The 25734-nt window shown below is 52.9% G+C and overlaps 7 non-coding genes across 7 annotated transcripts; 3 read left to right on the top strand and 4 right to left on the bottom strand.

Annotated features, from left to right (window-relative positions):
* Positions 1–5319: 5319 nt before the first annotated feature.
* Positions 5320–5392, top strand: TRNAF-GAA (transfer RNA phenylalanine (anticodon GAA)). Its single transcript has one exon. It is a non-coding gene; the product is annotated as a tRNA-Phe (tRNA).
* Positions 5393–6418: 1026 nt separating this feature from the next.
* TRNAS-AGA (transfer RNA serine (anticodon AGA)) lies at positions 6419–6500 on the bottom strand. Its single transcript has one exon. It is a non-coding gene; the product is annotated as a tRNA-Ser (tRNA).
* Positions 6501–13589: 7089 nt separating this feature from the next.
* Positions 13590–13753, bottom strand: LOC142824509 (U1 spliceosomal RNA). The gene has a single exon (XR_012899368.1). It is a non-coding gene; the product is annotated as a U1 spliceosomal RNA (small nuclear RNA).
* A 2459-nt stretch (positions 13754–16212) lies between these two features.
* Positions 16213–16328, bottom strand: LOC142824524 (U5 spliceosomal RNA). Its single transcript, XR_012899382.1, has one exon. It is a non-coding gene; the product is annotated as a U5 spliceosomal RNA (small nuclear RNA).
* Positions 16329–18335: 2007 nt separating this feature from the next.
* On the bottom strand, positions 18336–18409 carry TRNAT-AGU (transfer RNA threonine (anticodon AGU)). The gene has a single exon. It is a non-coding gene; the product is annotated as a tRNA-Thr (tRNA).
* Positions 18410–21475: 3066 nt separating this feature from the next.
* LOC142824507 (small nucleolar RNA U3) lies at positions 21476–21691 on the top strand. Its single transcript, XR_012899366.1, has one exon. It is a non-coding gene; the product is annotated as a small nucleolar RNA U3 (small nucleolar RNA).
* A 1673-nt stretch (positions 21692–23364) lies between these two features.
* LOC142824512 (small nucleolar RNA U3) lies at positions 23365–23580 on the top strand. Its single transcript, XR_012899371.1, has one exon. It is a non-coding gene; the product is annotated as a small nucleolar RNA U3 (small nucleolar RNA).
* The last annotated feature ends 2154 nt before the right edge of the window (positions 23581–25734 follow it).

Raw genomic sequence — 25734 nt, 5'->3', positions numbered from 1 at the left:
TACGTGCGGCGCCCCCGGGGCCGGGACCGGCCATGCGCCCGAGGCTGGCACCTGCCAGCCCAGATTGCTCCACGGGCGCATGTAAAGAGCCCAGCGGGCGCCATGGCGCCCGTGGGCACCGGGTTGGGGACCACGGATCTAAAGTATAAATTGACCAGGGATTCATGGCTGGTTGTTTGGAACTGGGTGCGTCTGCTCAGGGTTGGAGAGATTGGAGCCTCATCTGTGTGTAAGCCCAGGGCTGATTGTGGCATAGAAAAACTAAAATTGCAGCAACCCTCCCCCCCCCCCCACTGTGGGGACCCTTTGTGAATTTACAAATGGATTTTGTACAAATGCCTACATCTTGTGGATATGAGTACATTCTTGTAATCATTAATATGTTTTCGGGATGGGTAGAAGCTTATCCTTATAAACATGCTGATGCCTTATAAACATATGGTTGCCAAGAAACTCCTCAGAGAATTAATTCCCCCGGTTCGGAGTGCCTCTTTCTTTAGACAGTAACTGGGCAACTCGTTTCACAAGACAAGTAGTTCAACTGGACTGTGGATAGTACACACAGTGTAAATGCTGTTGTCTTGTTAAATGAGTTACCCAGTTGTAAATTCACAAAGGGTCCCCACAGTGTGGGGTGGAGGGTGCTGCAATTTTAGTTTTTACCCTTTGTCCAATGTTATGAGCTAAACAGATAGAGCAAGTACTGTGCTGCCACAGCAGGAAAATGTGGGGCGAACCAAACCTGTTGCACCACTGCAATCATCCCCCCTGTGCTCGTGTGGGCCACCGATTGGGGCATCATGAGCAAGGGTAGAGCAGGAGGGCTTGAGGCACAACCAGGCAGCCGGAGCGAGTTGGGGTGTGATTTCTGTCGCCAAGGTGAGCCTGACCCATCACTACCCAGGCATCATCTCACGATTTCTGTCGCCGAGGTAATCCTGACCTCCCCCCCCCGCCGGTAACAGGATGTAGCTAGAGACAGGGATGGGTAAATGGGTTAGTCACCACTGAGACCTCATACCATCCGAGACTTTAACTGCTAGAGCTGGTTGCTCATTCGCAGCGGGCAGCCAGGGTGGCTGACGGATGCCCCAGGAGTCTCTCCCAGGGAGGTGACAAGACTCAATCCTCCCTCACATCCTTAATCCTGTGCCCTGACTTGTCTACCCTTCCACATCCTTACCCCTGCCCTGATCCCCCCACCACACTCACATGCTTCCCAAATCCCTGAGCCTCCAACACTCCAATCCACATTTTCTTACAGGTACTGTCCTATTACAACCCCTCCCCCAACTTCTTGCCTTGAGCCTTCCCCCACCTGAAGGGTGGTGCTCAATAGAACAGTCCCTGTAAGAAATGTGTCACTTTCACCCCTGGGAGCAGCTCAGCCATGCAAAGGGGCTGCCTGGGGCAGGACATTAGCCCTGGAGGGCAGGGGTGGGTGTGGCAGTGACATCACAAGGGTCTTTTGCATCACCTCAGCTTATTGGCTAAAGGAGGTTGGGAGATGATGACCTCACAGAGAGTCCATGACAATGGCCAGGTGGGACAGGCTGCAGAGCAGGGGCCATCTCAGAGACCCCCATGGCTTTGCTGCAGGGAGTCTCCTTGAGAGTTGCCCTTGTGGCCTTTTCGGAGCCTTCCCCTTTCCCACAACTAACTAACCTAGAAGGCAGATGTCCCTGTGGAGAAGGAAAGAGTCTCCAAGAAGGCCCCTACTAATGCAGCAGGGGTATTAGCTCAAATGGTAGTGTGCTCTGTTAGCATGTAAGAGGTAGTGGGATCAATGCTAGGGGAAATCCTTGTGTGTCTTTCTCTGGCAGAGCCAGCCAGGGGGCTAAGTGGGTCCAGTAGCCCCACTTCCTACTTGCTGTCCCCAAAAGCCAGCCACGCTGGGGCAGAGAGCTGCTGGACACCAGCCCTCCTGGGCCAGGCAGTGGCAGGAGCACTGGAGACAGGTTGCAGGTGGGGCAGAATTAGCTGCATTGGAAAAGTGCTGCCTTTGCAAGTGAGAGGTAGCAGGATTCACTCCCATCTTCTCCCACTGACTTGCTGGTGCTGAGGGGTTGGCTCTTTTCCTGCTGCCCCAACTCTTATTCCCACAATGCGCTTTGTGCAGGGGCCATTGGTCTTTGTGCCAAGACGCGTGGCTGGGAGCCAGGACTCAGGATCCTTCTCCAAATATACAACCCCCCTTCCAGCCCAAACCCTCTGTTCAACTCACACTGTCTGGCTGTCGCCCACATGGGCTGAGCTCAGGGGCCAGGTGGGTGACCTGCCTTGCAGCTGTGACGGCATCAGACCCCTCCCACCCACCTGCTCAGTCTGGAGACCAAGCTCCAGTGGCCTCAGACACCCAGCAGGAGGAACAAAATTGTCTCCATTGTCCCTAAAGCAAGGAAACCAAAGCACATAAAACGCGAGGACCTTGTAGTAACCAGCCCAGCCAGTCCCACTGAGACTTGAATTCATCTTGGAGGATTCAGAGTCCCGAGTGCTGCCCCTTGCACCATGGCACCTACAGCTGACAGCCCACGGGGGCACCTGGGCCTCTCAACTCTCAGGCTGGCCTCTTCTCCTGGCTTCCCTCCAGCCCCTTCATCTCTCAGAAGTCTCTGTCCTGCCCCAGCTGTGCTGCTTTCAGGGCAAATCCCTTGTTAGCACCAGTCACAATCCTGGGTCAGTGAGGGTCCCTCCCACCTGAGAGGTGTGTTGCAAAAAAGCCTCTTGTTCCCTACCCAATTCCCAACACTGGCTGCAGCTCTCTACTTTTGCAAGGGTGTAGCTCAGTGGTAGAGTGTTTGATGGCAGATCAAGTAGTCTTTGGTCCAACTCCAAGTACCCCCTTGGAAAAAGTTCCTTCTACTAGCAATATTTTCCTTTCCAGTTCCATCACACTCTGGCTTTACATTGCTTGAGGTTCTTGACATTAATAAGAACCCTTAATGCAGAGCTGCTCAACTTTGGAAGCCCGAGGGGCCACAATGAATGGCATTTAACCAGGATGGACAGGGCAGGTGTCCCTAGCTGGTGTATTCCAGGAGCTGGGAATGGGTGACAGGAGGGATCATTTAATAACTGTCTGTCCTGAGGATTCCCTCGGGACAATGAACTTGGCTGCTGTCCTGAGACAGGATCCTGGGCTAGTTGGGTAACTGGCATGGCCCAGTCTGGCTGCTTTGATGTTCTATGTGGTTGTTCTTGTCCCCACTGGGCAAGGGAGAATGGACGCCCCTCCCCCCACCACCCATCCTGAAGTGGACAGAAAATGGCCTGTGAAAGGCTAGTGGAGGTGAGCAAAGAAGCACACTTCATGTGTCCCTGGTGGTTTAGTGGTTAGGATACAGCACTCTCACTGCTGTGGCCTGGGTTAGGAAACCAGCCTCAACTTCCACGTGACAACTACCTAGTCATTTTTCTTGCCTCACTGCCACGTTACAGCAGCTGTGACCCAAGAGGTTACTTCAGACTCCTTCCCACCTCTCCCTCACTGCTAAGACAACACTTGCCATTTTCAGAAGGGGCCGAGCTGGGTGACTCAAACTGCCCCTCCCCTCTCCTGCATGGGCAGCCCTGCAGGAAGCTCTGTGGCACACACAGCACTAGCCCAGCGCAGAGTCAGCTCAGCACAAGATCCATTGGTTCGCTTTGGTTGTTGAAGGAGACAACCCAGAACTGGCTCCAGCCCCCACTCAGTAACCTGGGGAAATGACCCACCAGGCCTGGGCCCCTCAGAGAGGCAACGATTCCCCACTGGCCAGGGCAGAGCCTCCCTCTGACACAGTCATGGAGCCTTCTCCCCCTGGGCCTGCCTTCCCCTTCACTCAGCTCTCACTGCTCGGTGCTGCCAGGGAGGGGCCTCACTGCGAGAGCCGCCTGGGCAGGTTCCTGCCACAGAGACACGTCTCAGAGCAGGACGGATGCTCAGACTGACACTGAATGTTGCTCAGCGCTGGGGTGAGACAGGGAAGGAGAAAAGGGTCTAACGGCGCCTGCAGCCTTTCAGAATGGCCCCCGGCCCCACCCCCATGTCCCAGCTCTTCCTTCTGCCTCTGCTGGGTACTACCTGGACTCAGGCCTCCCTGGTGCCAGCCTAAGGGCTCTGGGGAGACATGGCCGCTGTGGGGCTGGGCTGCTGCACAGTTTAGAGCAGGGCTGGGCAATGACTTTTGATGGGGAAGCGCTCCCAGGGCTGCACTTTTCCATGCTATTAATGGAGGAAGTGAGGGTCTGGGATGCAGGTTGGTGCAGACAAGAGCTTGGGGCAGAGGACTGGGCTGCATGAATGGTTGCAGGGGGTTGGGTTGTGACCTGGGGCAGGAGGTTGGGGTGCAGGATCTGGGAGGGGTGTGGGTTCAAGAGAAGGGCAGAGGGTTTGGTTTATGTGGGGTACCAGTGGGCTGAGGGAAGGGAGGGGCTGGGGTGCCAGAGACAGGCTCTGGGTGGGAGACTCACCTGGCTCACTCCCGGCCAGCAGCCCAGCACATTTCTCAGGCAGCCTGCCCTGCCCCCACACAGGCGGCAGGGGCCATGTGGGTCGGTGAATAGGAGCCTGAGTGGAGGGGGGATGGTGCTTCCCATAGCCAGAAACCAGCCAATGGGATTGTGCAGGGAGCAGGGACACTAATTTCCCAGCAGCCCCTTTTCTCAGCAAACACATCAGCTCCTTGTGGTCTAGTGTTTAGGATTCAACACTTTCACTGCTGTGGCCTGGGTTCAATTCCCAGTCACGGAAACCACCCTCATCTCTACTCATGAAATCTTCCTGGTCTTTGCACTCTTACATCACAGGGAGGGCCAGTGGGCTGAGGGAAGGGAGGGGCTGGGGTGCCAGAGGCAGGCTCTGAGTGGGAGACACTCCCAGCAGCCAAGCACATTTCTCAGGCAGCCACTTCCCTGCACAGGGGGTACAGGTCACACGTCTGGGTGAATAAGAGCTTGTGGGGACTGGCCAGGGCTTCAAGCAGGCAGTTCCCATTGGCCACAAACAAGCCTGGAGCAGGGCCCAGGCATGAAGCCTTTTCCTCTACAGCTGAGAGACACAAAGGGCCCAGCAGCCCCTTCTCTCAGCTGTGCGTGGGGGCAGGGCGAGCAGGGAATCTGCCTGAGGCTTCTTGCTGCCATGTTGGGTGGCTTCATGGGCTGGATCCAGCCCGCTGGCCTGTATTGCCCAGGCCTGGCTTAGAGGGAACCTTGGCTCTGGGCTGTGGGGGAGGGGCGCTGTGGAAAGGCCAGTCTGGCCTTCCTGGGCAGGGCATGACGACATGCGGCCAAACATCCTGGACAGAGAATTACAGGCCAGACAGGCCTTTTACCACAGCCAAAGTAACTCAATTGGGAGAGCGTTTGACTGAAGATCTAAAGGTCCCTGGTTCAATCCCAGGCTTTAGCATGTGTTAGTAGGGGCTAATAATTTCAAGTTAATGGGTTTGTTTAGAGCTGCCCTCACAAACTGCCTGGTAGAATGAAAGCTGAGCTACAGCCTGGGGCTCTATTCTTCCAGGGGGCAGGTACAAGGGCTGCACTTGCAGGAAATCAGGTGACACCACAAGAAACACTCTGTGTGGGCCTGGCTGGAATGTGGCATCACATGAGCATGTTGTTAGCACCAATGTGCCCTCCTGGGGGCTGAGGAGCACTAGAGCTGTTGGGCAGCTCTGCTCTCCCAGCCTGGGGCTGTCTGTCTGGGCCATACACACACTGGTCCGTACCTCTCTTTCTAGGACAGGGCTCCTGCTGTTCCTTGGTTTACTCAGCCTGGGAGTTGGGCTTATCCCAAGCAGCAGGAGCTGTGTTTACCTGGGTTTACCTGGGGAGACACAAATCAGACCAGAACCTCCCTGTCCCCCATTTCTGCTTGGCTTTGAACTAGGAGCCTTTTCGACATTAAGCAAACATGATAATCACTACCCCACAGAAAAATGCTTAAGTTAGTTTTTGTCTGTACATAAACTTGGACAAATATTCTGTTACTAATTCTTTGGCCAAGGCAGAGAAAGAGCAGAGAACAAGACCCCCCCCCCCCCCAATACTTCTCTAGACCCTTTGCTCCCAACACAGGGCGGGGGGGGGGGGGCTGTGTGCCTCGGGAGGAGTGACCCACATCATATCCCCAACATTTCTGCCCTTCATGGATGGACCTTTGGGGGCAGGCCCAGATGTTTCATCCTCTCACTCAACTCCTATCACACTCTAGAGCAGGGCAGCCCCCGGGGTAGGACTGAGCCATGGGGTGCTGAGCAAGGGGCAGAGGCTGCAGGAGCTGAGAGTTTCCCTAGAGCTCAGGAACCCATAATGAGGTACATGGCCCCTGTCTCTCTTGGCAGGCGCAGAAAGGGATTGACTGGGGACAGGGAGAGTGGCTCAGGGGTTGTGCAGCTTGTTGCCCTGGGTAGGAGTGTGGCCAAAACACAGGCCTCGCTGTGAGCAGGATTTGAACCTGCACAGGGAAACCCTATTGGATTTCTAGTCCAACGCCTTAACCACTCGGCCACCACAGCTGTGAGCTTAGCAATGCCCCCAAGGCCAGAGAAACTGGTAACTAATCCCAGTGCCTAGGCCTCACCTCACCTGCCCCACAGAATTCACACAGCAAACCTGGCTCCCAGAACACAGGGGGAGCCTGGGGGCTCCTTGCTGGGCCATGGGGTGAAGCATCAAACCAGCCTCCTCCTGTGGGCCTGTGAGTGTTGCTGTCCCTGCTGTACAGACAGGGCCATAGAGCCAGGGAGATATTCACTGAATGGGCCAAGGGCACCCAGTGAGTTAGAGCCTAGCTCTGCCCCCCAGCTCCCTGCCCCACCCACCGACGTGCTGACTCCCTCGCTGCCAGGGGGCTGTTTGCATTGGCCTCTTTTGCTGTCTTTTCTGCTGTGAGACACTGGGACAGTTGGCCAGGGCGTCCCGCAGTTGCCATCTCCCTCTGTGCAGGTGCTGGGCAGAGCCCCGACTAGCAAACGCTGACACTGCTGTTAGGTCCAGACCAGAGGGGAGTGTTTAAGGGTTATTTCGGAAGAAGGGTTTTCTCCCAAAATAACTGCATCTAAACGTTGTTTTTTATTTCATAATAAAGTATTTCGAAACAGCGCCCAGATACGATTATGCAAATATAGCGCGGGATATTTAAATCCTGGTTCCATTTAGAATTTCGAATGTCTCCATTTGCATCCCTCTCTGGAAAGAGGATGCAAGTGTTGACATGTCCTGTGTGTTGCAACCTCCCAGCACTCACCTGATGTTCCCTCCCCGCTGCCTGAAGACGTTTGGGAGTCCTCCTGCGTCTCCTGGAGTGGCAGCCCATCAGCGTTGTCATCCTGAAGCTGCAGCTGCTGCTGCCCAGGTATCTCCATCCCAGACTCCACAACTCTCCCTGGAGACAGGGGCTCCCACACCCCGGGATTCGGTCCAGTTCCTCACAGTATGCACAGTGCTGCGATGCTTCCCCAGAGCGGGACCTGCCCTCACAGGCCCTCACATACCCCTCCTGCAATTCATTGACCTTGGCTCTGACTTGGTCTAGGATGCAGGAGGGGGGAGGTGGCCTTTCTCTGCAAGGCCATCAGCCATTGGGCCACATGTTAGATAATTTCATGGAGGTTAGGTCCATAAAAGGCTATTAGCCAGGGGATAGAAATGGTGTCCCTGGCTTCTGTCTGTCAGAGGCTGCAGACGGATGGCAGGAGACAGATCGCTTGATCATTGTCTTCAGTCCACCCCCTCCGGGGCACCTGGTGCTGGCCACTGTCGGCAGACAGGACACTGGGCTAGACGGACCTTTGATCTGACCCAGTATGACCGTTCTTATGTTTTTATGTTTATAAATGTCTGCATTCGTCCTCCTGGACTGCCGGGCCTGCAGAGACTCCCCCTCGGATCACAGCTCCAAGAGGGTCTTTATCTCTGGCCCAGACACTGACAGTGCCCAGTGTTTCTGCCCCTTGCTTGGTCCTGTGATGTGTCCCTGAAGGGGTCTCTGGGGGCATGTGCCTGTGACATGGCTCTCCAAAAGGCAGACATGCTCGATCTTAGGCAAAGGACCCAGAAACAACACTTTACGGCAAAAAACACAAGGACGGCTCTTGGTCCGCATCCCCAGGCCACACAGAGTATCCAGAAGTCACTTCCCCACCTCTCCCTTGGCTGCTCTAGAGCTTAGCCCAAAGTCTGATAAACTCTACTCTCCCACCCAACAACCTCTGGGACTCCTCTCCCACCCGGCTCCTCACACCACGGAGAGTGCAGGGCAGCCACTAGCCCAGCATCACCACTTCTGGTCTTTGCCTAATGGCCCCTTTCAGGCCCTGGGTCAGCCCAGCAGTTCCATGGGTGGCCAGGGGAGGCCTCTTCTGTGTCCCAGAAGGACTTGGGAAAATGTGAGCAAAGGAAGCAACAAGGCACCACTGGGAGTTGAACCCAGGCTCTTCTGTTTAGAAGGAGCAAGCTAAGCCATGGTGCCCCCCTCAAGCTGTTGGGTGAAACTGCTCTGTGGTCCCAGACAACACCTTTGACTCCCAAAGTGCAGCAATTTCCTTCCAGCCCTGGCTGTGTCTGCGGCTGAGTTGCACAAAGGAAGATACAAGATCGCTGGGGGGGTCTTTGCCGGATGAACGTGCCTGAGGAAAGACGCTGGAAGCGCAACAGACACATAAAAGGGGATGAGGGACAGTTTGAGTCACACACACGGCAGGTGGCGCAGCTCAGCGCAGCCAGGGACCTTATCCACTCACAGAGCTTCACAGCTTCTCCACACGCCAAACCCCACCAGGCAAACTGCCCCATGGGCCTTGCCCGCACCATGCTCAGGGCCTGGGGATTTTCTGTCAGTTTGCCAGACCAAATAACTACCCCATGCTCCTCTGGAGTCTCTGCCTTTCATGGGCCTTCTCATCCTCAGGCTCCGCTTTGTCTCCAGGCAGACCCTGCTCTGCTACAGCCACCTCTTGCTGTCTGTCACTCCTGGGCCTTCTAGAGTAAAATGTGCCCCTTCATTCTGACTTTGAATACCTGGGGTTTTAGCAACCAGATCTGCACCTAACACAAGCTAGTGAGGAGTCTGGACAGCTTCTGCCGCGAGGGAGACAGTAACTGCAGGGCATCCTTGCCAACTATTCAGAGAGCAAAGGAATGCAAACTATTTGTCAGTGAACAACAAGGAAACTGTCACCCCAGGTGGGACTTGAACCCACAATCCCTGGCTTAGAAGCTCAGTGCCTCGTCCATTAAGCCACTGGGGCACACAGAAAAGCCTCCCAGGGAAAGAGATTCAGCTTTCTAAATGGCCCTTCTTCAACTTTTAGCTCCTAATGAATCCCCTTTGAAGAAGCCAGATACACAGGAAGGGCTGATCACACCCCTCTGAAAATCAGCTTTCCATGGGTATCTGTAGCTGGCTCCAAGTCATGGGCCTTGACATCTCCTCTCCCTCCCGAATCCAGGAAAGTGTCTCCTGCCCCTGCAGTTTCCTGATGCTCTATGGCCCTGTCTGTACAGCAGGGGGAGCAACACTCACAGCCCCACAGGAGGGCCCCTGGCAGCCTCTGATGTTCCGTGTGTGAGCCCCAGAACCAGCCCTGAGTGAGGGGGGCAGGGGGAGCAGCTCACACATGCCAAGGGGCTGGCCAGGGGCACGACATGAGCCTGCCAGGCAGCAGTGACATCACAAGGAACTTTTACAGCACCTCAGCTTATTGGCTGGGAGACAGTGACCCAAAGTAGGAATAAGAGGGCTTTTTTCCGGAGGATCGGGGCCAGTGTAGACGCTCTTTTCCGGCTTTTCTAAAAGCCGGAAAAAAGCGGTGGACATTTTTATTTAAATCCCCCGCGGATTTCCCTATTACGACCTGTGAAATTAACATGCCCCTTTCGGAAAAGGGGCCAGTGTAGACGTAGCCCTGCAGAAGGCAACAGAGGCTAGAAAAGCAGAAGAGAACATGGATTGCAGGGTCCTGCCTAACAATAGGAAAACCAGTCTGGCTTTGAGCATAGCCACCTCCCCATGGACACTGCCAGGGGACCAAGCAGCTCCAGTGGCCCCTCCCTCTCTCCACTTGCTCTCCCCAAAAGCCAGCCCTGGTTGGGGATAAAGATGCTGGGCCCAGCGGCCTCCCTTCACCTGGCAGAGGCGGAAGTGATGGAGACAGGCCCAGGGGTGTGTGGGCTACAAAAGCCTCTTGTTCCCTTCTCAACTCCGAACAGTGCAAACAGCAGGGAGAGTAGCTCAGTGATAGACTACAAATTATATGAGCGTTACTTCAAATCCAACTGACCATTCAATGGAAACATTTATTTCTCCAATTCCATTGCATTCTAGGTTTCTATTTTTTGGATTCTATAAATGAATACGAACCCTTACTGCTGTCCTGTGCCAATGCCCATAAACCAGGCAAACCCGTCCCTCAGCTGGAGCCAGCTCAAACCCGCTGTGTGTCTGGTTTCTGTTTCCATCCATTCAACAAGGGTGAGATTTGGAAGCCCAATGGCAGGTCCCTGGTCTCCACGGACTGTGCTGTGCAGAAGAACAAGAACCACACCCAGCTGGGGAGGAATGGCCTAGTGTGTATTGCAATTGGTGGAGGAGGTGCCCAAATCTACCGGAGATGGGCAGGAGCCTGTTACAAACACACACTAAACACCATTATCAGACTGCCTGGCGCACATTCCTACCTTCCCTTGTGCACACAACATACCTGGGGCTCTGATTACTGGCCACCTGCCTTTCACACAGATCCTTGTGACTTTCAGGTATATTCATATGGCAGGTGTTTAAACATAATGGCTGTGTCTACACTGGCCACTTATTCCGGAAAATCGGCCGCTTTTCCAGAATAACTTGCCAGCTGTCTACACTGGCCCCTTGAATTTCCGGAAAAGCACTGAGGATCTACTGTAAGAAATCAGCCACTTTTCCGGAAATACTATGCTGCTCTTGTTCGGGCAAAAGTCCTTTTTCCGGAAAACTGTAGACGCGCTTTTCCACAAAAAAGCCCCGATCGTCATTTTCACGATCGGGGCTTTTTTGCAGAAAAGACTACTGGGATGTCTACACAGGCCCTTTTCCAGAACAGTTTTTCCGGAAAAGGACTTTTGCCCGAATGGGAGCAGCATAGTTTTTCCGGAAAAACACTAACGATTTTCCATTAGATCATTGCTTTTCCGGAAAAGCAAGTGGCCAGTGTAGACAGCTGGCAAGTTATTATGGAAAAGTGGCCGCTTTTCCGGAATAAGTGGCCAGTGTAGACACAGCCTGGGGCTGTGTCTAGACTCGCCAGTTTTTCCAGAAAATCAGCCAGCTGTTTACACTGGCCGCTTGAAATTCCGCAAAAGCACTGACGATCTCATGTAAGATTGTCAGTGTTTTTGCGGAAATACTATGCTGCTCCCTTTCGGGCAAAACTCTTTTTCCTAAAAACTTTTGCGCAAAAGAGCCAGTGTAGACAGCAGAGATTTGTTTTCCGCAAAAAAGCCCCGATCGCGAAAATAGCGATCGGGGCTTTTTTGCGGAAAAGCGCGTCTAGATTGGCCACAGACGCTTTTCCGCAAAAAGGGCTTTTGCGGAAAAGCGTCCTGCCAATCTAGACACGCTTTTCTGAAAATGCTTTTAACAGAAAACTTTTCCGTTAAAAGCATTTCCAGAAAATCATGCCTGTCTAGACGTAGCCTGGGGCTGTGTCTACACTGGCCACTTATTCTGGAAAATCAGCCGCTTTTCTGGAATTACTTGCCAGCTGTCTACACTGGCCCCTTGAATTTCCGGAAAAGAAACTGACGATCTACTGTAAAATCATCAGTGCTTTTCCGGAAAAACTATGCTGCTCCCGTTTGGGCAAAAGTCCTTTTCCGGAAAATTATTCCAGAAAAGGGCCAGTGTAGACAGCATAGATTTCTTTTCTGCAAAAAAGCCCCGATCGCAAAAATGATGATCGGGGCTTTTTTGCAGAAAATTGCGTCTACATTGGCATGGACGCTTTTTTGGAAAAGTGCTTTTCCAGAAAAGCATCCTGCCAATGTAGACACGCTTTTTCCAGAAATACTTATAACGGAAAACTGTTCCGTTTTAAGCATTTCCGGAAAAGGGTGCCAATGTAGACGTAGCCCCAGTAATCTGTTTCCCGGCAGCTGTTGAGTTGGGGCCTAAGCCGGAGGATGTTGCGAAGGCCGAGATACCGAGGCAGTGTGATGAAATGCATCCCTCCCCCCCCCCCCCCCCGTACTCAAGGAGCTGACTGGGGTGATATCTGAGACATGGAGGATTATTTCAGAAAATTCACGGCAGGCGGGAGAGATTCCCGAAGAGGGGGAAGGGGCAACCTATCAAAAGGGTATATCTGCTGTCTTCAGGAAAGCTGTGGGTACCGTCTCACGTGACTTGCGCACGAACGCGCTCGCTAGCCAAACGCAAACTAGACGGAGCTACCGTCAGGGGGCTGCTAAAGGGTCAGAGATACCGTTCCCGGGGAATAGTTATCGCCGTAGTGCCCAGCCTCGCTGGAAGGGCGTAACGAGCGGGGGTCTGGCAGGGATTCCTTGTGGGCCCGGTTCCCTTCCTCGGCCATTCGGATGGGCGGCGTAGAGAGTACGCTTATCAAGACTGCGGAGGACCCCGAGCTGGGAGGGGTTGCAGGTGCTGTGGAGGACGGGTTCCTCACAATTCGGAATGATCTGGACAAAGCAGAGAAATGGTTTGGAGAGACTACGATGAAGTTCAATAAGGCCAAATGCAAAGTACTCCGCTTACGAACGATCGATCCGTTGCTTGCGCCCACGTGCGCGATGGCAGAGAGAGAGAGACAGAGAGAGAGAGAGAGAGAGAGAGAATGGGAAATGGCTGTCTAGGAAGGAATACTGTGGACAAGAATCTGCGCAGCAGGGGAGAGGGCCAGAGAGAGGCTGGCTGTCACAGCGGACCACGAGATAAACGGGAGTCGAGAGCGGTAAACGGGTTGCCAGAGCAGCGAACATGGTTCTGGGGCGCGTTAGCGGAAGCAGCAGCGTCGTGCGCAAGACAGGAAAAGTAATTCTTCCACTCTCCACGGTGAGGATTAGGCCTAGCTGGAGCATTGTACCCTGTGGGCGGGAAGGGAGGCAGACTCATACAAATCGGAGACAGGGAATGCAGAAAAGTGCAAGAGAAACTGACTGTGCGGGGCGTAGAAGATTGGAAGGGAGTCTGCTAGAGGGGAGCTGCTAAGAGTTTTCAGGGCCATAAAAGACTGCTAGGCAGAGAAGAGAGAACTTCTGGTTCTTCTGAAGCTCGGGGAGGAGGGGGGGAAGGAGGCCAGGACGAGAAGCAAGGGGCTGGGGCTGCAGCAAGGGCCAGCAGGCCATTAGGGGAAACTTCCTGTAAGGCAAGCAGGGTGGCTGAAGAGGGGCATCAATGGCCTAGGAAAGCAATGTGCTTTCCAGGAGATGGCAGAAGAAGCAGAAAAAAGAGCCCCCCCCAGGGACCAGCCAAGCCTTAGCACAGAACAGGGACCGAGCAGAGAAAAATGCAAAAAACTAGCAATGAGAGAAAAAAGAGCGAGAACAGAAGCAGCAACATTTCTTCTCCGTTTGCCTTGGTCATCTGTCAGTCTATTGTTCACAGCGAGCGCCAGGGGAAAGCGCGAACACAGTCCCCCACTACCACAAATTATGCAGTCGAGTTTCCCACATTTGGGGAAATCGCAGGGGTCAGCACACCCGCAGTGCAATGGATGAGCCTCACCCTGGGAAAACCACCTTCATGATCATGGTATCTCCCCTGCCAGGTAAGTATGAGTTCCACTTGCACAACCACCGCCTGCCCCCCACCGCCCAAAGCCTCTCACATCACAGGGGACGCCGCCTCTCGCACCCACACCGCTGCGCCCCAAACGCTCCCCTACTGCCCGCACCCGCCCCCAAGCCGCCCCCGACACCCACACCGAGCCCCGCTTGCCCAAGGCGGGCCCCGCTCGCCAGCCCGCTCCCGCTCCCACAAATCTCCGCTCGCGCCCACATCTGCATACGTACTCACGCCCCTCCGCCTCTCCCCCCGGGACACGCCCCTGCCTGCCTGTCTTCCCCGGGCCCGGAGCTCTCTCTCCTCTCCGGCCTGAGCCCCACTTTGGCAGCACTGCTGCACCCCGACTCCCGACCCCACCGGCACTCTCCCCGGCTGCGGCCCGCACACCCAGCAGGAGCTGGCTCGGACAGGAGCCGCCACTCAGGAGGCACCGGGTCCGTGCGGCTTCCGCTCTCGCCCCGATACCCCCGGTCCAGCTGGGCCCGTAGCCCTCCGTAGCTGGGCGCATCCGGGCTGTGTCTACACTGGCCACTTATTCCGGAAAATCAGCCGCTTTTCCGGAATAACTTGCCAGCTGTCTACACTGGCCCCTTGAATTTCCGGAAAAGCACTGACGATCTACTATAAGAAATCAGCCGCTTTACGGGAAATGCTATGCTGCTCCCGTTCGGGCAAAAGTCCTTTTTCCAGAAAACTGTTCCGGAAAAGGGCCAGTGTAGACAGCACAGTAGTGTTTTCTGCAAAAAAGCCCCGATCGCGAAAATGACGATCGGGGCTTTTTTGCGGAAAAGCGCATCTACATTGGCACGGACGCTTTTCCGGAAAAAGTGCTTTTTCGGGAAAAGCATCCTGCCAATGTAGACGCGCTTTTTCCGGAAATACTTATAATGGAAAACTGTTCCGTTTTAAGCATTTCTGGAAAATCATGCCAGTATAGACGTAGCCCCAGAGCACACTAGGGGGGCAAGAAGGAAGCGGGTGTGGGGTGGGGGGGAGAAGGCAGGAGCCTTCCGGGGAGGCACAGGAATCTTTCCCCCTCCCACTAGGAGCAGCATCCACCCTTTCTGCTCCCCCTCCCCTCCCCCTCCCGCACACACACACGCCCCACTCCTCCAGCCCTCCTGGCTAACCCTGGGCACGTCACCCCTGCTCTTCTGGGCCTCTCTTCTCCCTTTGGCAAAACGGGGCTGATTAGGTTCCCTCCCTGGCAGCAGGGGCGGATGAGAGTTTTGCGGGGCCCAGGGCAGCACGATATCGCGGGGCCCCCTCTTGGGAGAAAAATAGAAAAAAGGGGTCGTCCCACCCCCGTGGCCACTCCTCCAGTAGCCCCACACTGATCATGTGAGCTACCCTTCCTCATCCCCTCTCCTAACACCTCCCTCTACACACCTGCCCTGCCTCTCTCCTCTGGTGCTGGTCCCTCCCCTGCAGAGCTGTGTCTAGACTGGCCAGTTTTTCTGGAAAATCAGTCGCTTTTTTGGAAAAACTTGCCAGCTGTCTATACTGACCGCTTGAAATTACGCAAAAGCACTGACTTCCTATTGTAAGAAATCAGTGCTTTTGCAGGTATGCAGGTAATCAAGTCGTTGAGACAATGCCATTTCTGGTTGAAAAACACTGTTTTTCTTTGTGATACTTTCTGATATCCCTTTTGTGTGCATTGATTCTTTGGCGAAGCATCTGAGACATTTGTCCAGTTATATACATTATCTTACCCATTGCAAAGATAGCTTCCCCAATTATCACCTCTAATATCATTAGCTCTCAGACATTTACTTCCCCCTTCCCATCTCTCCTCTGTTCTGAAATTTGATTTGTCTTTTTTATAGGTGTTCACTTTTTTTGATTGTATCCCTTGGCTACGTCTAGACTGGCATGATTTTCCACAAATGCTTTTAATGGAAGGCTGTGACTAGACTGGCCAGTTTTTCTGGAAAATCAGCCACTTTTCCAGAAAAACTTGCCAGCTGTCTACACTGGCAGCTTAAATTTAGGCAAAAGCACTGACTATCTCGCATAAGATTGTCAGTGTTCTGGCGGAGATACTATGCTGCGCCGGTTCGGGCAAAAGTCCTTTTGCGCAAAACTTTTGAGCAAAAGGGCCAGTGTAGACAGCTCAGATTTGTTTTCCCCAAAAAGCCCCAATCGCGAAAATGGCGATCAGGGCTTTTTTGCAGAAAAGCGCGTCTAGATTGGCATGAACGATTTTCCACCAAAAGTTCTTTTCCACCAAAAGCATTCTGGAAAATCATGCCAGTCTAGACATAGCCCCTCTTGTTAGCACTGCATAGTTCTATTTTTTGTTTTAGCTGGACTAGACTAACACAACAACTACTATTATAAAAGGTAGCACACCATAAGGTACAACAACATTTTCAAATAAACACAGGCACCTACAGGCCTCACTACAAAAACTAATAGTTCAGTTCTGTTTTTTCACACCATTGGGTAGCCTCACTGGAGTGAAGCCTCAAAAAATTGAGTACAAACTCATAAATGTTCCACTCCACGGAAATCTTTAGTAAAAGGCGAAAGATTTATACAATCTGAAGAGAAACCAGAGTGTACTGCAGTTGCTGCAGAGGCGCTGCCAGAAAAACGGCGTCTGTTTCTCAACTCACGGTGGCTACACCGGACTGTCTGCAAATCCCCACCCCTTCTGCAGCCTGTTGCTCTGCCCGCTGATACCCCGAGTTTTGTGTGGGAGCCAAGGGCTTTAGGAGCAAACTCTGCCCCATGGACGTGGGTGGCGAATCACTGTGCACAATGCATCGTGGGTATGTAAATGAGCACCCCTGGGTACACCCGAGTGCAAGGAGGAGCCCAGATTTCCGAGCTGCCACTGCATCCCCTAGCTCACTGCCGCGGGCTGGGCTGGGCAGCTGCTGCCGGTCCCACCGCTGTTCCGGGCGCAGGCCGTGTGCTGGTTCCCCGCGGGCCCTCGGGCTGGTAGCTTGGGGGTGCCGGGCTCCGCGCTTCCCTCGGGAGGGGCAGGCGGGCTTGGGGCTCTGGTTGCTGCCGCGTGTAAGGGCCGGGGCACGAGCCGCTGAACTGCCCCGGGGGAGGGTGGGTCAGCCACAGAGCCTTCAGAGGATCCAGCCCACCCCGCGACAGCAAAGTCGGTGGCTTGTCCCCAGCCTCCAACGCTGCAGCTTGCACCTGCGGCCCTTCTCGGTAGCCCACCCGCTGTGATCGAGCCAGACCCCGGGACACCCGAGTGCGATTCTCCCGTCTGGGCTGGCTGGTGCTGCTCCCGGTTTGCTCGCGCTGTTTAAACACCTCAGTCTCCGCCCCTAGGAGCTTCCGCTCCCTAAAGGAGCCGGGTTGGTTCCAACCTTCTCAGGAACGTTCACAGCGCGGAACAGAACAGGAACAGCCATGCAGGTGACGAAACCCTGGCACGGGGTCTAGCGCGGGGTTTGTAACCCCCTCGTCTGGGAGCGTCACTGGAACAATTCTCTGACACGCTGTGCTTCTATTGCATTATCTAGACAACGAGTTTTGTCAGCAAAAAAAGGTGCTAATTAGGGTCTCATTTGCATGAGTCATGATCTTATTTGCATATTTTCTGGCAAACTGATTTTGCGCTGGGGTTGTTGTGCAAAAACAAGCAGTATGGAAGTTTTCTTTTTGCACAAAACCCCCTTTTTCTGAAAGATCAATATACCTCTTTTGGGGGGGCATAAGAATCTTTTGGGAAAAGGGGGTTTTGTGCCAAAAAAGTGTTCACACTGCTTGTTTTTGCACAAAAATCCCATTGGCAGAAAATATGCAAATGAGATGGTGACTCATGCAATTGAGTCCCTCATTAACATATTTTTTAAGGAGAAAACTTTAAGTGTAGATGTCGCCTCTGTGGCTACGTCTAGACTGGCATGTTTTTCCACAAGTGATTTTAAGGAAAAGTTTTTCCGTTAAAAGCATTTGCGGAAAAGAGCATCTAGATTGGCACGGATGCTTTTGTGCAAAAGCACCTTTTGCAGAAAGGCGTCCGTGCCAATCTAGATGCGGTTTTCCACAAGAAAGACCCGATCGCCATTTTCGCCATCGGGGCTCTTTTGCACAAAACAGTCCTGAGCTGTCTACACTGGCCCTCTTGTGCAAATACATTTGTGCAAGAGGGCTTTTTCCCCAACGGAAACAGCATAGTATTTGCGCAAGAACACTGACAATCTTACATTAGATCGTCAGTGTTCTTGCGGAAATTCAAGTGGCCAGTGTAGACAGCTGGCAAGTTTTTCCGCAAAACTGGCCGCTTTTGCGGAAAAACTTGCCAGTCTAGACATAGCCAGTGAGTTACCAGCAGTGGGGCTATTAGTGTTGGCATCTAACTAATTGCACCATTAGGCCATGTCTTCACTCTGGTGGAGATCGCTGCTGCAATCCATCTTCCAGAGCTTGATTTAGCAAGTCTAGCTAAGCCTCACTAAATCAAACCCCTAGGCCACCTCCTGCTCTTTGCTATTATCCTACTCCCACTGTGAGGGCACCACCAAGCTCAGCTGAAGGTAAAACCAACTCCAGATACATGTTGAAGAATGGTGGGAAGAAAAGACCCATTGACCTGGCAACAAGGCACCACTGGGAGTTGAACCCAGGATCTCCTACTTACTAGGCAGGTGCTTTAGCCAATTAAGCCATGGTGCCCTCTTTGAAGCAACCTTAAAACTGTTCTACTTTATGGTGCCAGACACCCCCTTCCCATTCCAAAGTGCAGCCGTTCCCCATTCCCCTCCAGCTCTTGCCATGACTCAAGGCCTGCGCAGCCCAAGACATTTCATCATCAGCTGGAACCCAAAACCTTTTTGTCAATTGTAGCACCAGGCCCCAAAGGGACAGACCCAAGGCAGCCGCCTGCTCCTAAGGCCGGGCCTGCAGCCAGGGGGAGGGAGAAGAATCTCTCCTTTCAGCTGGAGTTGAATCAGCAACCTAAGGGCACTTGCCCAGCACCCGCTACAGGCCTCCGCTCTGCCAGCTGAGCTATGGAAGGTGCCTGGGGCAGGCTGCTTTGCCCAGGTGGCCCTTGGACGAGTGCCAGGGCAAGAGCCCCCCCCCCCCCGAAGGGGCCGGCCTCCCAGGGGAGGGGCAGAGGAACCCAGCAGCACAGGGGTGTCACAGGCGCTTCACCCGCAGAAGGACCCTTGAGTGATCCCGGCAGAAACGCCGCGTCTCGCTCCCTGCAGCTCCCCTTGCTGCCCTGGCAGGCGCTGCCCCTTCTCCCACCGGCCTGGGCCTGGCCTCCCTCCCCCGCCCGGCACCACAGAAACCCCCTTGGCGTGAGCCTGGGCAAGCCAGAGGCCTCAGGCCTGTCCCCTCTGAGGGGCTTGTGCCTCGGCCTCCTCTGCCCTTGGTGCCGGCTCTCCCGGCTGCCCCTGAGCGCTGCTGGCCAAAGGAGGCAGCAAGGCAGGAGAGGGGAGGAGCAAGTCCCGCTGAGGCCGACAGCTCGGGCTCAAGCCTCCAGCCCCAGCACAAAACCTTCAGCCGGGCCCGTGTGGCTCCCTCCTGCCCCCGCACACGCTCACAGGGGGAAACGTGCCCCATGTTCCATCCCCACGCCAGGCCTGGGCGACGGGCTCAGCCCTCGAGCAGCCCACAGGGCCTGTGAGGGACGGACTGAGAGCAGGGCCCCACTGACACCCCCCGTCCTGCCCCACTGGCCTGCGTGCGGCGCTGGCACGGGACAGGCAGGAACGGCAGCCGGGGAGAAAGCAGCTTGGACTGACGGGCGAGTCTCACTTGCTGACCAGACTCCCAGGCCCTGGGCTCTGGGGCAAGCCCGGAGGAGGTGGGAGAGGGGGTGTGAAGAAATTCCAGGGGAGGGGGAAGAGGTGACCCGCCCTCCCCTCGTCAATCTGCAGGGCTCGGCACTTAGGGCAATCTACCTGGCCATGGTGAGTAGACTTTAGCCCGGTGCGGTGCTCAGTGCAGTCTGCGCATGCGCAGTGTGCGATTCTGCGTGGCTGGCGAGCGGGGTTCGCAGCCCCTTGGCAAGCCCTGCAGACATGGAACTGTAATGCTACTGGTCTGGCAAAAGTTTGTGAATGGGTTTGGCTGTCCATGCTGTAAAAACAAAGGCTGGAAATATTGGCTTGATCCATGTGGGGCTGGCCCAATGCAAGGTGGGGAAAATACTGGGTGAAGGTCTGTGTGTGTGTGTGGGGGGGGGATTTTTCCCACCAGGACTTTGTCCCTCGGAATCCCCACAGAGGTTGGGTTTTGTCTTGTTTGGTTTCCCTTTTCCCTGCTTCCCTCCTCACTGGCACGGAGGGGGCGGCTCTCTCAGCCTCTCAGTGGGAAGCCCTGGCACAGAGATGGGATGGGCAGATGCTCTGAGAGGCAGTCCTGGGCTGTTTGGAGAGAGAACTTTCCCCCTTCTGGATTACTTCATTCCACTAGGATGGCCGAGTGGTTAAGGTGTTGGACTTAAAATCCAATAGATGTTTGTCTGGGTGGGTTCAAACCCTGCTCCAGGTAGATACTTGATTTGGAGAAACAGTAATGTGGGTGGGGTTTTGTCCTGCTGTTAGGAGGGGGACTGGATTTCAGCTCCAAAGGTCCCTTTGGCTATGTCTGCAGGGGCAGCTTCTTGTGCAAGAAACATCCATGCTGCCATGTGTGAGCTGTGCTTCTGAGCAAGAGCATCCATGGCAGTGCTGATACTCTCTTGTGCAAGAAACCCCTGTCCTGTGTCCACACTGCCTTGGGGCACAGCTGCTGTAACAATAAGGTAACATGAATTAATAGACACACATCAGGTGAAAGCCAAGGTGTCCGTGACTGGGAATTGAACCCAAGTCTCAGCAGTGAAAGTGCTGAATTATAGCCACTAGACCATCAGGAACACATGAATAAGCCTTCAAAGTAGGAATAAGAGATTAGGGCTTTATTCCGGAGGATCGCACCAGTCTAGACGCTTTTTTCCAGCTTTTCCCCAAGCCGGAAAAAAGCGGCGGCCATGTTTATTTAAATCCCGCGGGGGATATTTAAATCCCCCACGGATTTCCCTATTCTGAAGTTGAAAATTAGCATGCCCCTTTCGGAAAAGGGGCCAGTGTAGACGTAGCCAAGGTGTTGGAGCAGCTATTAAAAGGCTTCTTCCTTGGCAGGGGCATTGTGCTTGTGGATTGGCTGTTTTTTGGATGACTGGTGCTTGCACATGCAGCTGGGCTTTAGTAAATCAGAAGGATGCAAATCGTGAGCAACCCAGCGCCTCTGGAAATGGGAGTGGAGTAAAAAGTACAATATTGTCTAAAAAACCCAACTTGATTAAAAGTCAAAGTGTGACAAAAATAAATAACTTGAGTAAAGTACAAATACCCAAAAAAGGTCTTGAGTAGCGTAATCAAGTATTTCTACTTAGTCACTTTCCACCTCAGCCCGGCAGGCAAAGCTTCCTGGACCCAGCTGGTCCACAGACTTACCCCTGACTTAAAGGAGCCCCAGGAACTGCAGTTTCAGGAAGAAACAGCAAGAGATTTTGATTGGGTGCCAGGTGCTCCACATGCTAATCAAGAGGCATATTTCTGTAAAATGGGACACGGAGCATATTCTAACATGCAGATTTCTAAATCTGGTGGAGCGTGTTTGAATGGGACAAGCACTTTGCTGAGATTATTTCTGTTTTTTAGTTTTCTAAGTGTTGTGTGAAAACATTCCCCATGAGGAGAAAGTGAATGCACATGAGGGTGGGTGTGTAGCGAACAGGGCTCGCCTAAGACTATACTTTCAGGGATCGTTTCTATAGTCGGTAACTAGAAAAATGCAGCTGAAAGTGGTTGGTCTCGCTAACCATGAGGATGAGTGATAGTGTTTTCTTCTGAACATGAAACAAGCAGACAGTGTTGCTTTAATGTTATTGCTGTCTGCTATTGATGATTGTTCCTTTTTTCCTGTTGGAAAGCTGGAGGAAGAGAGCACAGGCTGAGTGGTTGGTTGGTTACTGTCAAAAAGTTCAAAATTAGTTTTGAAGTAGAGAGAAGGAGGGATTTCCCTTTATCATCCTGTCCTGGCTTTTCTTGAGTTCCTGGTTTTACTTCTACTACTCTGGTCCTGATCCTGGGCTATGTGGACATTGGCACGATCTTGCACAAAAGTGGCCGCTTTTTTTGTGCAAAAGTGCATCTAGAGTGGCACGGACACTTTTCCGCAAATGCTTTTAACGGAAAACTTTTCTGTTAAAAGCATTTGCGGAAAATCATGCCAGTCTAGACGAGGCCTAGGGGTGCGTCCTACAGCTCAAAATAAGTGATGCAAATTATGTAGCTTATTTTGAGTCAATTTTGAAATAACTTATTTTGTAATTCGGTGCTGACTACACAGCGCTTATTTCAAAATAAATCGCAATTCCAAAACGCCCCTCCCTCCTTGGGCCATGAGGTTTACAGGGATGTCGGAATAGCGAGCCCGTTATGGTTTGAAATAAGGGGCTTGCTCTTAAGACGCATCTGTGTGATATGAGCACCACGTCCTAAATCTCCGAGCTAGCCGGCCCACGGGTGTCAGTCTCACAAGTGGCCCTTTCAGAAAGGAGCCTTGGGCAGCCACAGGGACGTTGTGGGCTCTGGAACAAAGTAGGTGGCAGGAGAAGCTTTTGCAAGCAGAGGAATTAGCTCAAGTGGTAGAACGCTTTCTTAGCATGCGAGAGGTAGTGGGATCAATGCCCACATTCTCCAACTGCAGCTTCGTTCTCACCCCTTGCTTTCAGTGGCCCTGTTCTCCTGAAAAAGAAAGACTTGGGTCTCCTTTCTTTCCACCCAGCAATTGCCATGCTGCAGAGATAGCAAGACTACCACTCTGTGGTGCAATGGAAAGCCTGTTGGACTTTTAAGCTACAGTGATTAATATAAACCAAGCTGATCATTCAAAAGTTATAGGTTCAAATCCCACCAGAGTCATTTTAGGTGCTCACTGATTCCCAGGGTTCAGCTTTTACAGAACAGGCAATCCTTAGGCTCACACCAGAGTGGGCTTGAGTCCAGACAGTTCCCAGTAGATCCCAACGGGGGTGGAGGGAAGGGCTTGTACTTGGGGTTGGGCTGGGGGTTGTTCTGAAAGGCTGCAGGTGCCTTTAGATACTTTTGTCCCTCCCTGTCTCCTACGAGCACTGACCAACACTCAGGCTATGTCTACACCTCACTGTTCTTCTGAAAAAAAACTACCCCAATTTGCGTAGCTTTTTCTGCTTCTTTTTTCAGAAGAGGCTTTTCCAACATTTGGCCTGTCTACACTGGGCCAAATGTCAGAAAAAAACCAACCTTTTTTTTTTGGAACATCTCTTCATAAAATTCAGAAGAGCAGATGTGTTCTCTGGACTAAAGGGTTGTGTTTCCGGAAAAGGGTGCCAGTGTAGACGAAGCCCAGGAGATTTTGATTGGCTGCCAGGTGCTCCACATGCTAATCAGGAGGCGTGTTTCTGTAAACAGGGACATGGAGCATATTCTAATATGCAGATTTCTAAACCTGGTGGAGCGTGTTTGAATGGGACAAGCACTTTGCTGAGATTATTTCTGTTCTTTAGTTTTCTAAGTGTTGTGTGAAAACATTCCTCATGAGGAGAAAGTGAATGCACACAAGTGTGGGTGTGTGGGGCAGCAGGTGTTAATAAGACTGTACTTTCAGGGATCATTTTTATAGTTGGTAACTAGAGAAATGTAGCTGAAAGTGGTTGGTTTCGCTATCCATGAGGATGAGTGACAGTGTTCTTTTCTGAGCATGAGACAAGCAGACAGTGTTGCTTTAGTGTAATTGCTGTCTGCTGTTGATGATTGTTCTTTCTTTCCTGTTGGGAAGCTGGAGGAAGAGAGCACAGGCTGAGTGGTTAGCTACTGTCAAAAAGTTCAAAATTAGTTTTGCAGTAGAGAGGAATGGGGATTTCACTTTGTTTTGTCTTGCTTTTTGTTTAATTCCTGGTTTTATTTGTAGGCTACATCTACACTGGTATGACTTTGTGCAAATATTTTTAATGCAAGAATTTTTGCGTTAAAGCATTTGTACAGGAGAGCATCTACACTGGCATGTGCTTTTGTGCAAAATCATTTGTGCCAATGCAGATGCTCTCTTGTTTAAGAAAGCTCTGATGGTTCGATGGCCATTTTAGCCATTGGGCTTTGCTGCGCAAGAAATTCACGTTGCTGTCTACACTGGCCCTCTTGCGCAAGAATACTTGACAAGAGGGCTTATCCATGAGTGGGCGCGTCAGAGTGTTTGCGCAAGAACCACTGATATTGTACGTTACAAACTCAGTGTTCTTGCGTAAATACTCGCAGCCAGTGTAGACAGGCGGCAAGATTTTGCGCAAAATCTTGCCAATGTAGACATAGCTGAACTGCTCTGGTCGTGATCCTGATGTTTTCATGCTTTTCTCTCACCTGCTGCTGGGTCTTTTTCATGTGCTTCTCACACTGGATTTAGCCAGCCCCTTGGATCTGCCTCATGCCTTGTCCCCCATCTGTTCCCTAGTGGCCCAGCGGGAGGCAGAGACTAGCCGCAGCCCAGTGTTAATTATCCCTTGGGTTAGTGTCTTTCTCCCATAACGTGTAGCTAAGATATTTGTTAGTAACTGGCAGGCGCCGCGGGGGGCTCACCCCCGAACAGAGACACACGACCTCAATATTGGTGCACAAGACAAAACTCACCTGCTCCTGGAACAGGAACACTGATTAGCAGTGAGGCCCCTCCCTGGCAGCACCGAGCAGTGAGAGCTGAGTGAAGGGAGAGGCAGGACCAGGGGGAGAAGGCTCCGTGCCTGTGTCAGAGGGAGGCTCTGCCCTGGCCAGTGGGGAATCGTTGCCTCTCCGAGGGGCCCAGGCCTGGTGGGTCATTTCCCCAGGTTACTGAGTGGGGGCTGGAGCCAGTTCTGGGTTGTCTCCTTCAACAACCAAACTGAACCAATGGATCTTGTGCCAACCTGCCAGTTTGCTGGGCTAGTGCTGTGTGTGCCACAGAGCTTCCTGCAGGGCTGCCCACATGGGAGAGGGGAGGGGCAGTTTGAGTCACCCAGCTCCACCCCTTCTGAAAATGGCAAGTGTTGTCTTAGCAGTGCCAGGGAGGTGGTGGGAAGGAGCCTGAAGTAACTTCTTGGGTCACAGCTGCTGTCACATAGGTGAGAAAAGAGACAAGGCAGTTGTCACATGAAACTACAGGCTGGTTTTCCTGAATGGGAATCGAACCCAGGCCACAGTAGTGAAAATGCTGGATCCTAACCACTAGACCATCAGGGACACATGAAACCTGCCTTTTTGCTCACCTACACTAGCCTTTCACAGGCCATTTTCTGTCCACTTCAGGATGGGGGGGCAGGTCCATTCTCCCTTGCCCAGAGGCGACAAGAACAGAAACCAAACAGAACATCAAAGCAGCCAGACTGAGTCATGTGAGTTGTCCAACTAGCCCAGTCTCCTGTCTCATGACAGCAGCCGATTTCATTGTCCCGAGGGAATCCTCAGGACAGACAGTTATTAAGTGATCCCTCCTGGTGCCCATTTCCAGCTTCTAGAATACACCAGCTAGGGACACCTGCCCTGTCCACCCTGGTTCAATGCCATTGATTGACCTTTCCTGCATTAAATTATCCAGTTCTGTTTTGGACCTTCTTGTAGATTTCACCTCCACAACATCCTCTGGCAAGGAGTTCCACTGGGTGCAAAAATGTTTCCTTTTGGTTCATTTTTAACTTCGTTTCTGGGCTCTCTGAGGCCCTTTCACACACAAGGGCTTTCTCTGCAGCATGCTGGGGGGAGAAATCCCTGAGCCAGTGACATGGACTGACCTAGGCGCAGGCCAACAAGGGGGGTTTCAGTGAAGCTACATGTAAATGGATCCATCTAGTAACCACTGCCAGCCACACGCACAAGGGAGGGGACTTTAGCCAAGAAAGCAAGGACTCTGAGGAAGGGTTGGAAGTGAAGGGGGTTAATCAGATGGACGGGAGTTTCCAGTGCTGGGCTGTGGCTAAGATGGATGCAGGGATGTCA

The sequence above is a fragment of the Pelodiscus sinensis genome, unplaced genomic scaffold (assembly GCF_049634645.1).
Source record: "Pelodiscus sinensis isolate JC-2024 unplaced genomic scaffold, ASM4963464v1 ctg35, whole genome shotgun sequence".
NCBI lineage: Eukaryota > Metazoa > Chordata > Testudines > Trionychidae > Pelodiscus > Pelodiscus sinensis.
This window is presented reverse-complemented; position numbering and strand designations above follow the sequence as displayed.